We start from the raw sequence: 12,737 nt of genomic DNA, 5'->3' as shown, positions 1-12,737 counted from the left end.
AGAATTCATCAGGGTCTCCTTCTGGCCTGCACAGGTTCTGCTGACTATAAAAAAAAAAGCAGTATCCATTCAGGAACAGGCGCAATCTTGCTGGTGTTTTCCTCATTTTGCCTGAAACAAAGCGAATGACGAAGTCTTCAAACATTTTGCCTGAAACAAAGCAAAAGAATGGATGACAGAAACTTGTACAAAAAGCAGCTCAAAGTCCCTTTGGCTGCTCTGGGTGAGGCTGTATTGAACCCCAAAGGTGTGGGTAGAGTTCAGGCTGTTGAACCAAAAATATTTCAGGCTAAACTTTCCAGAAGCATAGATTACCAAAAAGTTCCATTTTTCTGTGCTTATGCTTGGAGTTTGGAGTTTGTTATGTATTGGTGTCATTAATACAGATACTGGTTTTATATATATATATATAAAATTATGTATGTGTGTGTATATATATATAAAAAATACTGACATTAAAAACTGACATAAAAGAGGTGAATCAAGCTAAGTCATACAGTCAGGTAAACTCTGATACTTTATCAACTGGCAGAATTTTGATAACAAAACTTGATAAAACTTTGATAACAAACTGGACTGCCTTGCTTATGTGTCCCTCAGGGCAGTCAATCGAATTTTTTAAACAATCCACCCTCCACTGTACCCATTTGCCCCATCACAAATGAATGGATAGAGAATTATGTCACATCTTCATTTACTGACAGACTTTTGTCATTGACACCCTCTCTACTTTCCTACTGATGTATGTACTGTGCATACATACAATGTAATGCTGGAAACATATGCATAAAAGCCATCACATTCAGATTAATTAACAGCTAATTAACAGCCCTTCTGGCCTTTGCAGAATACCATGCTAAATTCAAGAAATAATTTGAATAGGTAATTATGAATGCTATTTTAAAATAATGAGTTGAAACATCTACAAGATTTTACCTTGACAAAAATGTGATTGTCAAAATTGCCACTGACTAATACATAGTTGGGAGGAGCAAACAGCATTCAGAAAGAAAAAAGTGTAGTCCCATGGTCCACAAAAGCTCATTAGAATTAAGAAAGAAATTTGGAGGATCTCCCAAAACAGGATTATGAAATGGAAGAGGGGAGAAAGTAATTTCTTGGAAATATTTTTTAATGGATGAAAATACACAATATCTAATGTCATTTGCCAGGCACTGGACTTTGCATCATGCTGGCAGTGATTGTCTCATCACAATGCAAATTATAAACCTGGGGATTAAGTAGTCACTGTCATGCACAATTCTATGTTATAATACTTTAGATTTGATTTCTACAGAGGCCTTTGAAATGTTGCTACTGACAAAACTAAATGTATTCTTTCATAGTCTGGCTATTCAGTCTGCTTTTTATTCACTCATGCCCATAAATCACCACTTTCTGTTTATATTATAAGGTTACACTAGCATCCTTAATCTAACAGTATTTGAAACAAACCATTTATGAAAATGAATGGTTTGCATACACAGTTTGCAGATGTCTGAAGTACCCAGAGGGTGGTTAAAATACAGTGTTATTGTATACTGTACAAAGGTATTAATCAGTTTCATGTTTTTGTTGCCTTTTAACAAAAGCCAGAGGCGATTGCAGCTTCAGAGTTGCTCAGTCTTGAGATGACCTCTAGGGGTCACCTGATACTTTCTCTTATAAAGCACAGAGTTTATTTAATTATTTCTAAACAACTCTAAAGAAATTAAGACTTCTTGAACGGTTTTTCACTTTAAGCTAGTGATGGCACACTCTGATTTGTATACGAGCTCTTGTATTTGTTAAAATCTTATACAATCTTTCCTAATGTGTAACCTACATTTTCTCCTCTGCATGTTAAATGAGTTCCTCAGCCTTCTTTGATTGATCAAAAAATATGGCCTACTTTATGACATGCCTTTAATTATTCGTAGACAGTTCTTGTTATGTCATTTTCCTCCAGATGGCAATTGCTTAGCTATATGATTCCACATAGATCTCGTTTTCCAAACACCTCTGTTCAGCTCCAGTCTACTCTGCTTGCTTGGCCAGAGCACATCCTTTTAAATACTGTGTCCCTGGACAATTCTCTGATCTTTAATCACTGTCGAGTACTGCATTGCCATCTTGCTCAGTGTTTGCATTGTGCTTTTCCGGAATGAATGAAAAATAACATCTGAGCCTAAAGGGAACCCTACAAACAAGGAGGAGAAAGAGGCCAGTTTAAGGGGAAAATTAAGAGTGATGTTAAGAGGGGCAGCAGCCATGAGAGTCCTGAAATTCCCTCCCATGGCTTACCCAGGTCAGTCAGGTGTGACCACAGAGCAGCAAGAGCTGACATTCTGATGAGCCCAGGAGGAGCGTGTGTTCTCGCCCTTCCCACATCCAAGTGTTCCTGGGATGGGAGACAGCTTCCTTAGATCCTCCCTCTAGCAATATATTGTCTTACAGGCCAGTATCTTCACACAGAAAAATAACACATTTCTCTCTTTTGTAGCCGTGTGAAATATTAACGTAGCATGAATTTATATTTGATCCTGGGGAGAGAACTAAAGGTCATTGTACCTTTGCTTTGCATTTTTTATGTAGCAGTACCTTCTGGCCAGAGTAGATAGGAATTTTCTGAATCATTAATGTGGTTTTGTCTTTGATTAATGCATAACATTTTATATTTTTTTTCTTAAAATAATAAATATAACGCCTTTACATTCAGTGAATATTCCATAACTTTTAATTGATTCAAGTCAAGAAATTGAAATCCAAAAATATTTAATGGAGAAAGTATTCTGAAAATATTTTCAGAATATAGTCTGGATGTATAATACATCCATATTTATGGTCATAGACAGACATTTGTTTTGAATTCTCAGGCGAAAACAAAATTGTAGATTAAAGTATTTCCATTCATTTTCATGTGGGATCAGTATTCATAGACACATTTTAAAATAGTTTGTAGGCTACTGATTCCTCTGATTCACCACGGTATTTGTTCAGGAGGAATCTTGTACTGAAGTAAAAGGCTTTAAAGGATTCTTTTTCTTCTTCTGGGAAAACATAGAAATCTTACTTATTGATCCAGTGAGAAAGTCACTGATTTGGATAGTCAAGGATTTTTATTTTTTTTTTAAGAAAGAAGATATTAATATGGAATTTTGTTTTACTTATTCAAAACAAAACATTCAAGGAAGAGTAAATTGACTAGACTTCCAAATGGGAATTCAATGTTTTTAATGGAACATGTTAATTGTGAAGAAACTACAGCTATCAATAAAGTAGGCCATCTAGTAAAGATACTGTATATCTTTTGATTCTCTTCCAACTTTTTTTCTGATCACTCTACTTTATAATCCATCTCTCCATCTGCTTGTAATATCTTGAGAAATTTTACAGTGAAGAGTCTTAGAAATAGACTGTGTCTAATATTTGAATAGTTCAAATATAATATGACTACCATTACAACACAGTGATTATTTGCAGCATGGCCTTTAACACCAATAACAATATTCAGCATTTAGATTTTTTTTAAAACATCTATATGCATCTTACAGTGACATTAAATATAATTTTGAAGCCATATATTTAGTGTTGGGATACAATCTGCATGCATGCATTTCTAAAGTCAAGTAAAGTTCTCTTTCTCTTAGAAGCTGATCATCTCATGGTATTTTTGGACTAACTATACCATCCAGCTCAAAATTAATTTCCTCAAGTAGCCTTCTCTCTCTAACTCTCTGGGAAGCATTTATTCCTTCCTCTCTGACTTCCCAGCTTTAAAAATAGTACATTTTCAGGCAAAATAATAGAACAAAACTACTTCTATGATTTTATGCTTTCCTTTTCTACATAAATATCAGCAAATGGCTGAGCTTCACTTCAATATCCCATTATTGTTTCCCTTCTCCCAGTAAATACATGCACGTTAATATTCACCTACATCCCCTTCATGGCTCCATGGTTAATTATCTGATTACTAGGAAACAAATATTCTGCCCTATAATTCTGAGGTATTATTCCACTTTATACATTTCTTAATCAGGATTAAGAGCAGATTTTCACTCTTTTTTCATTGCTTTGCTTTCTGATCACGCATTATATTGTAGCTGTTCACTCAACTATTTCTTTTCTAATTAGCCAAAGGTAGAATAATCATTGTCACAAGAATAAAATGGATCCTCGTACTTCTCCTGGATTTCTTTGCTTCTTTCCATTAACCTACTTGAAATCAGATTATATTTTATATTCATATCAATATTCCATATGGTAAATTAAGGACATTTCAAACTAGTTTCTACAGTTGGTTTGGTTTGGTTTTTTTTGCTTCAATTCAGGTTGCAATGTGGTTCTTTTAGGAAAATTTAAAAAAGAACTTGAAAGCATGAAGCCTGTACTATCTCAGGAGCTCCCTTGTGCTGTCTTTTGCTCTCAGAGAAACTGACTTTACAAATATTACATGTTTATAAGCACCATCAGCATCAGTAATTGACCAGATCATTTCTTGACACTTCATTCAAAGGCAGATTAAGGGTATTTGTAGTTACTCCATGCCTTCAGCATCCAGATACTTGTTCTCAGCAAGCAAAAAGCAGATGTGGGAGTCTGTATGGACAAGACCTCTCTGTAAATTCAGTTGATCTTCAGATATTAAATTTCTTTGATTAATGCTTTATATCTTTATAGACCTAGGAGATTGTCCTGGTGGGGGGAAGAAAGGCATAATCTATGTTTGCCAGTGAGAATTTCTCCTCAAACTGCAGCACACCTTAGCACCAGCTCCTGCAGAGACTCCAGTGGTTCCAGAAGATAGCTCCAGTTGTCTTTTTGGATCCTATGATAACTACATCCCCATTCAACTTTGTTTGGAACTTATTCAACTTTATTTGGAACTTGCTCTTTCCAAAGGGACTGTATAGTCCAAACTTATCAGCTTCTTTGAAATTCTCTCCAACATTGGACAATTTAAGAATAAAAATCAAAATAAATTACGAAATATTTTGAAACATGGGCATTTCAGTTTCTTATTCTGCAATTGGAATTAAAATAAATGTATCAAGATAACTCTGGTTGTAGTATGATAGCTAAATTTTTTTTCTAGTCCTTAACTTTTTTTCTAGAATATTTAAGTGTTCAGAAGTGTTTGTCCTATACAGCAAGACCCCATCATCTGAGTGCTGACCCAGAGCTGAGAATAAAGCCAGCTTGCAGGACTGGCTTAAATTCCCCATGAGATTTCCCTGCTTAAAACATCATTCTGTTAGCTTTCAGTGTTCAAAAAATGACAACTTCCTTTTCCTTCCTTACTTTGAGCTTAAGTCTCTGCTTCTTACCCGAGCCAACACAGCTGTCCCATCTATCTTCAGTTAGCATGTTCCCTTTGTCTGATTTGCTACAGCCCTGGTGCAAGTGTTAAAGTCTTTGTCGAGTTATATATCATGGGCATTACATAAGCAGATTTTACTGAGTGCAGAGAATTTCCTTATGTGCTGGACTTCCAGGACTGTGCATAGTCACCGACTTCTGTGACTCTTGTTTGCAACTCTCCCTTCCCACGTGTCCTTTCTCACCTGTATATTCCCAGCTACAGGGACCTGTATACACCAGCTATAGGGGAGTTTTGGCAAGTATCATTTACTAGTAAAAAAATCAAATATGCTTTCTGTTTATCTCTTAGATTCACACTATGATTATGCTTTCTTGGTAAACATATTACTTTACTCATTATCTGAATATTATTATGTTTATGTGTATTCCTAATAACCTATGATATAAAGTCAATCTGCTTAGTTCCTATTCAGGAAATTCAAAATCAACATAGCTCTGAAAAAAAATTGTAAAAGCAGTCCAGTTAAATATTTTTGATCATTTTATCTTGCTTTTTAATGAAGATCACTTCTCTACTTGAACACATGATTTAATTTTATCTTGCTTTAACTCTCTAGACCTCTTGATAGACCATAAACCAGTAAGAGTATGGATATCAGCAAAACAGTTCAAATTACTTAGAAAAAAGAATCAAGTTATTATAACACAGACCTTTGCAGCACTGGTGAAAGAAAAAAAAATGAGCACAAACCTTTGGAGAAGTTATTTGAAGAATCAGGATATAGTACTTTTGCATTTTACTAAGAAGCTGTTTCAACTTATTTTCAGAAATAAACTTCATTGCTAAAGGACATTAATTTTTCATGACTAAAACTTCCAGTATGAAGCTAATTAAGTGTTTATTAACAATGAATTTTAAGCAGAAAATAGATCTCATCCCTATGTTTCAACAAATTTCACTTTCTGTGAAAATATATGTAGAATTGTTTGTCATTAGATAAAATAACTTTTAGGAGCCATTTTGTTAAAAGTCTAGGTCTGTTTTGGCTTATTTATCAGTGTGCAGTGTGGTGATACTCATGGATTGAGCCTGGGAAATCTTGGATTTAAGTTACTCTATGCATGTGGTAACTGGTTTCAGTATTTAAAATGGTCTTTTATGCTATAGGTTAGGGTGATCCTTTTCCAGACATGATCCAAACCTCCTATTTCTGCAATCTCATTTGTAGAAGAAATTTCTGCTACTTTCACATGAGGTTACTCAGGTCTAAAATCTATGGAATGTTGCTGCCCACAGGTGGTTTCCACAACAATGAGGAATTCCCCAGGGTACCTGACTTTAAGGCATATCTGGATACCAGATGAGTATAAGAAAGCAGATCCTGTTCTAGCCTTTCTCTGGGAATCTTCCTCATTATAGTGCCCTACTGGTCAGATAAATTTCATGCAGACAATGACAATAATGGTAGTCTTTTGCCATGAGGCTGGTTAGCCAGAGGTGCTCCTCATCTGGAGACACCTGAGTTGAAGCACTGCTGGTCCAGTGCCTGAGCCACTCCCAGGGCACTCCCAGAATCACATGCTGTCTACTTCTCTCTTTTGACACCTAGGAGTTTCCCTCTAGCATCACATCAGCTAAGAGAACCAGGTCCACAAATCAGCCACAATGGATGAAGAGTGCAGGAATGCATAAATAGCACCCAAAAATATTATGAAGCCATTTGCAAAACCAAAAAATTTGACAGGACTGTCCCATTGCTGTAACACAAAAAGCAAGCTGCATAATTCCTTTTAAGAAGAATTGTGGCCACCATAGCATCTCCTCATAGTGATGCACTGAACTTCAGATAAATGAAGTGTTGGGCCAGGCTTTGATCACCGTGATCAGCACATCAGCATACTTTGCTGATCAGTTCAGGGAAAATAACAGACAAAATATGGCCTCGACATACACATCTAAAACTCTGAGGCTTAAAAAAACATTTTCTAAAACTCATTAAATGGATTCCTGTCTCTTCTACCTAGATCCCTGTTACTAAAATAAATTCTTACTCTGCCTTCATGAAAAGACTGTCATCTCACTTGTTGAAACATAGAATGGCCCACATGGCCCTCAAGCCAGGACTGCAGTCTGTTCACAGTCTCTGCTTCTCACACCCCATCTCAGTCCAACCTGTAACACCCACAAGAGCACTAACTGAAGAAATGGCCTGTTCCTGCCTATGAGAGAGGCAATTTCTTCTCCCTTTATAGTAACGGAACAGACTGAGGTATCCCAAATGTACATTCCTGCTATGACAGAGGTCCCTCACTTCATTTATTTTTATCTTATCTGGCCCTGTCAGGATGCTGAGTAGCCAGCCTTCTCTTCAGCTCCATCACATGAGCTGGGTGAGAGCACAGTGAGGTACAACTGTCTGGGCTGATGTGGCTCACTCACCACTGACACAGCCATGGCACCTGCTCACCTGGAGGTGGCCAGACCTTAGAGAAGGTGCTGCTGGCTGGAAAGGAATCCAGGCAAAAGGAAGGTCAGAGTGGCTGAATGGGAGATGTACCTAGTGGTAAAATCATGCAGATCTTCTCTGTCAAAACATTTCAAAATCCAAGTTCATGTTCGCCTCTTCACCAAGCTTCTAAATGTCTAAAAATGCCCTTTCTTTCACCATCTTGCTAGAAACCTCCATCCTTTCCTAGGACTTGCTGGATGCTACACATTTTTTTCCTTCATGGAGAGCGGCTGTAGCCTGGAATATGTTACAGTCAATAGAATTAATGAAGTTCATTGCAGGTATAGAAAACGGCTGGCACATCCACTATGCTCTGCCATCATCAGATTGGCCTCATGCTGACAGCCTTAACTGGTTCTTCCTCTGGCTTAGCAATTCCATGTAATTATTGCTCCTAATTCACACAGTTGTTAATGGATCACGTCCCACCTATTCTAAAGAACTGATTTCAATTTAAAAATGCAGATCACAGAATCCAGGACAAAGCAAGTTGGGACTGTGCTAAAAGTCTTGTTAGTTGAGATAGATTTGTGGAGACCCGAGGTATTGGAAAAGTATAGACAAATCCATAAACATCATTCAACATTTTAAGGAAATGCTGCCAAATCATCTGCTTTGAAAAGATCTGTTCATGTCAGAACAAAAGTGACACTGACAATTTAGACGTTAAAATTCAAACTGCATTGACATGTTTTGAAAAGATGAAAAGAAATGTTTTGAAATGGACATTTTCATATTTACAGCCTCAGTTTTTGGAATTATATTCAGAAAATGTTGCAAAATGTTTATGTTTTCTCCTGATTCAGGATGAAACTAAACTTTTGTATTCTGTTCAGTCCTTCTCCAGATGGGCTACATCAAACCTATATAAACACCAGACTGTATCTATAAGATTTTATTGAAACAGTGGAATCGGCAAAAAAGCAGAGAGCATTCAGTTAAAATCAAAATAATTTTCCTAATCTCATTCTAAAATGTGCTTCAGAGCTAATGCTTAGAGTTCCCCAACATTATTTTGGTAGGAGCAACTAGCTGAAATCAGTTACAATATAGAAAACTGTATCTTTAGGAATTTTCATTACCACTTTAAGTATTCCTTTCAGCTCTTAAATAATCAGCTGTTAATCTTTGGGATTCATAGGCAAACACTGTTGCCTTTACTCACACACATACCAGTGCATTCAAAGTCAGCACTATCTTGTGGTTGAGTCAGTCCACTACCCGCTACACGTCGCTGAGCTCGTGGCAATGTGCCTGTTATTAACACTCTTTGTAACCAAGAGAACCCTTCGTGAATATGATCATTTACTCCTTGAAAAACTTGCTTTTGAAAAAATGCAGCTTAGCACTAGTTTGAGACCTAATTAGTGCTTGGAGGGACATACACTCAGAGCCTCAAATATGACATATTTTGGTGCTCGAAGCCATCTATGCTTGTAGTTCTGTATAAGCACATGCAGTTGAACAGAAGAAAGGACCAGTGAACTAGGTTTCTACATTTAATCAGTGTGAGGTCTCTGAGAAGTCTGACTGTGAACTTGCACAACCTGGAAAGTCTGCCTTGCTTGTGTGCTGGATCTGCAGCTACAACATCATCCATCTCTGGTCTTCCTGTTGCAGAGGCTGAAAATGATACTGAATTTCAGCACTGTGACTTGTCTGTGTAAAGCTGTGCTGCCCAGAGAGACACACTTAGTTTTTCTTCCACTCGTTTATTGCGGATTTTATTTCACAGAAGACAGAAAGCCTCCAAAGGCAGGACTGGGGCCTGAGGCACCTGCCTGGCTGATGTCTTGGATAGATCTGCCTGGAGCGAGCTGGAGAAATGCAGCAGGCGTTACTAACCACATCCTCCCCATCAATTCACCTGCTGTAACTGAGTAACATTTTTTCACTTGGTAAAATGTTTCTTCCAGTCTCCACCGGCTGAGCTTGTCAGATAATGTGCTCAGCCACCAAGTAAGTTCCTCAGGGAAGCAGAGTAACAGATAAGAGCCGCCATGGGGGACTGAAAGTGCAACTCTGTCCTCTGACATTTTGTAAAGTTAAATTATAGGGGCATTATCTTTTGAATTTTATTTCATTTATTAGGCAGCCCGGGTGCTGCTTAATGGGATGCAGTCACTGAAGTAAACAATCCCGTGGGATGCTTATTTGTTGGTATTAAGGCAGGAATTCGAGCTCGGATGAGATTTATTCAGACACTCATGTTATACAAAAAAGAGAAAAAAAAAAAAAAAAAAGAAAGAAGCGGTTCTGCCGAGGGAGCAAGGGAAGGCGTTCGCCAGCCGGCGGCGAGGACGGAGTTTCGCCGGCGGCTCCCCCGGCCCCCGCGCCGCCCCGGCTCCGCTCGGCGGCCCCCGCCAGGCCCGGGGCAGCGGCGGCGCGCGGGAGGGAGGGGAGCGCCCCGCCCGCGCGGTGTGCGCGGGGGCGCGCAGGGCCCATATCCATAGTAACGGCGGGGGCCGGGGGAGGCGCCGCGGCAGCTCCCGCCCGCCGCAGCCGGGACCGCACCGAGCCGCGGTGAGCGCGCGCGCGCGCCCCCGGCCCGCTCCGCTCCGCCCCTCCCCCCCCTCCCGCGGGCAGCGCGGCCCGGAGCGCGCGCGCGCGGCCCCGCGGAAAAGCGGGAGGGGGCTCGGGGGCAGGCGGGGGCGCGCGCGCGGCGGCGGCGGCGGCCGGACGGGGAGGGCGGCGGGGGCTCCGGTGCGCTCTCCGTGCCTGACTCACCGCGGGGCGCGGGGAAGATGCTCAGCGCGGAGGGGTAGCGGCTGCGGAGCAGACGTCGGGGCCCCCCTCTCTCTCCCCTCCCTCCCCGCCCCCGCCGGGCTCGGCAGCTCAGCCCGCCGTCGCCGCTCCTAGGTGAGACCGGGGGCCAGGGGAGGTGCTGGGCGAGCACGGGGGGCCGGGCACGGGGCCACCGGGCACCGCCCCCGCCCCGCCGCGCAGCCCGGAGCGGGTGTCGTCGTCCCCCCGCCCGGCCCCGGGCTCAGGGAAGCGCCGGGAGCGGACCCCGGGGGACGGGCGGGCGGGAGCCGGCGGCGCCTGCGGTTGCTGCGTTCGCAGGATTATGTCAAGCCTCGCCTCGCCGGTGCCGCTGGGGCGAGCGGCGGCGGCAGCTCCCGCCCGGCGGCGCTGCGGGGCGCCGCGCTCCGGGGCGGGCGGGGGTCGGCGGGGAGGCGGCCGCGGGGCAGCGGTGGGCGGCGGGGCGGACGGAGTTTGAGCCGCCCGACGGAGCCGGTGCTCGCCGCTGGTGAGTTCTCACCGGGCCGGCGTGGCCGCGGGATCAGGGCGTCCCGGGCAGCCCCGGTGCGCTCCCTCCGAGCCGTCCGGAGCGGTGATGAATCCCGGGGGAGGGGGGACGTGGGCACCCACCTCTTGTGCAGAACGGGAGAGCGGCAGCGCGGAGCCCGCAGCAGCGGCTGTCGCGGGGGGCGCGTCCGTGTGCGCGCTGCAAAGCTCTGTTTGCTTGGGTCCGGTAACTTGGCCGTGGTGTGCCCTGGTCCGAAACTTGCTAAGCGAGGTCTCGCCTTCACGGCACCGCCGATTGTCCGCTCGGTATCTCAGGAACGCTAGCTGGGCCAAGTGTTGCGGCTGGGGGGGGAGGAAGAAAAAAAGGAGAAAACAAAAGGAATGAAAAGAAGTGTGTAAAGATCAGAATGATGGTTTATGTTTCCGTATCTCAGAAAAGATGAAAAGATTTTCTCATGTTTGAAAAATACATAGTAACGAACAGGTATTGTATCGTATGGCGAGAAAGCAGCATTGGGAGACAAACGATAACTGAGCATTTAATTTGGAATTTAGTTTGGTGCACACCTGCAGTAACAGTTTTCCTAAGCATTTTTAGCGTGTGGAGTGATGCATGATGCCATGTGCCTCGCAAAATTCCTTTAGCTGTGCGAGCGGTGGCAATGTGTGCCAACATGCACAAAATCAAGGTGTACTCTACTCCGTAGCGTCGTTAAGAGCAGCGGTACTAATGAGGAATGCTACAGTGTCCATCTGTGTCAGGATTACTGATAGAACGTATCCTAAGGTTCCTTAAAGAACGTTTTAACTTGTTCTTTTAACGAGGCACAAAATACTGTTCGACCCTGGCATGATGGATAGTAACTTGCCATTTGAATGCACTTTAAGGACCAATTTGTGTTCTCCTCGTATATGCCAAAATAAATAATATAGTCACCTGCTAGGAAAAAAAAACCCTCAGTGGAAGGTTGTTCGTATGACTTCTTTTTTTTTTTTTTTTTTCCTTGTATAAATGTGATCACAAATTATAAGCACTCACGTGAAGTTGATACTTGTTTGCTCAGTACAAAACCTTGATCCTATGGTGTATAATCAGGATAACGAATTCAAGTTCCATTCTGATAGTACTCTAAAAATTTCAGTGATGCTCTGAAAAAAAAATTAAGAGCAAGTGATTTTAGCAAAAAAATTTTTGGTCTGTTGGTAGTTGCTCGCTAAGAGATCTGTTCTTTTTGATACATGAGTAAAATGCATACAAGCTGCAGTTGTGCTATTGCTCCCACACCCTCTTAACTTTACCCACCTGAGAAGTTCCATTTCAAGAATTTGTGCAAATGGTTGACATATGAAAACTAGAAGAGCTCTCTGATGTATTCCAAGTTAGCTCTGCTTTCTGTACTATTGGTGAGTGCCTTTATAATTTTTTTTCCAGAGAAAGGAGATGTGATAGTCAAGAAGAGATAAATTTATCCAGTAAGAAGGCAAATTAAAATGTATTATACATATTCATTCTACTTAGGAGGCATTGAAATGCAGTACCCCAAAATTAATTCAGAAAGCTGAGGGTCTGCTGCTTTTCCTCTTAGCATTTTTCTTAGGTAAGGGGGAGGGAAGAATGACACCTCTAACTGGAAGTGGGCACATGGAGTTAAAAAGGGAGGATAAAGGATGTGA

General features: G+C 41.7%; 1 protein-coding gene across 8 annotated transcripts in view; it reads left to right on the top strand.

Annotated features, from left to right (window-relative positions):
* Window positions 1-12,737, top strand: part of ANKS1B (ankyrin repeat and sterile alpha motif domain containing 1B) — a 409,682-nt gene that overhangs the window by 311,224 nt on the left and 85,721 nt on the right. Inside the window, exon 1 of one of the 8 annotated variants that reach the window (XM_015627533.3) lies at window positions 10,550-10,673. The exons of the other annotated variants lie outside the window; for them this stretch is intronic. The gene's annotated coding sequence lies outside the window, so the exon portion shown is untranslated. Of the gene's footprint in view, window positions 1-10,549; window positions 10,674-12,737 lie in introns of those variants that run through there. 8 annotated transcript variants of the gene reach the window in all.

Source organism: Parus major, chromosome 1A (genome assembly GCF_001522545.3).
Source record: "Parus major isolate Abel chromosome 1A, Parus_major1.1, whole genome shotgun sequence".
Lineage (NCBI taxonomy): Eukaryota > Metazoa > Chordata > Aves > Passeriformes > Paridae > Parus > Parus major.
Note: the sequence above shows the minus strand (reverse complement) of the source record. Positions and strands in the feature narration are given on the sequence as shown.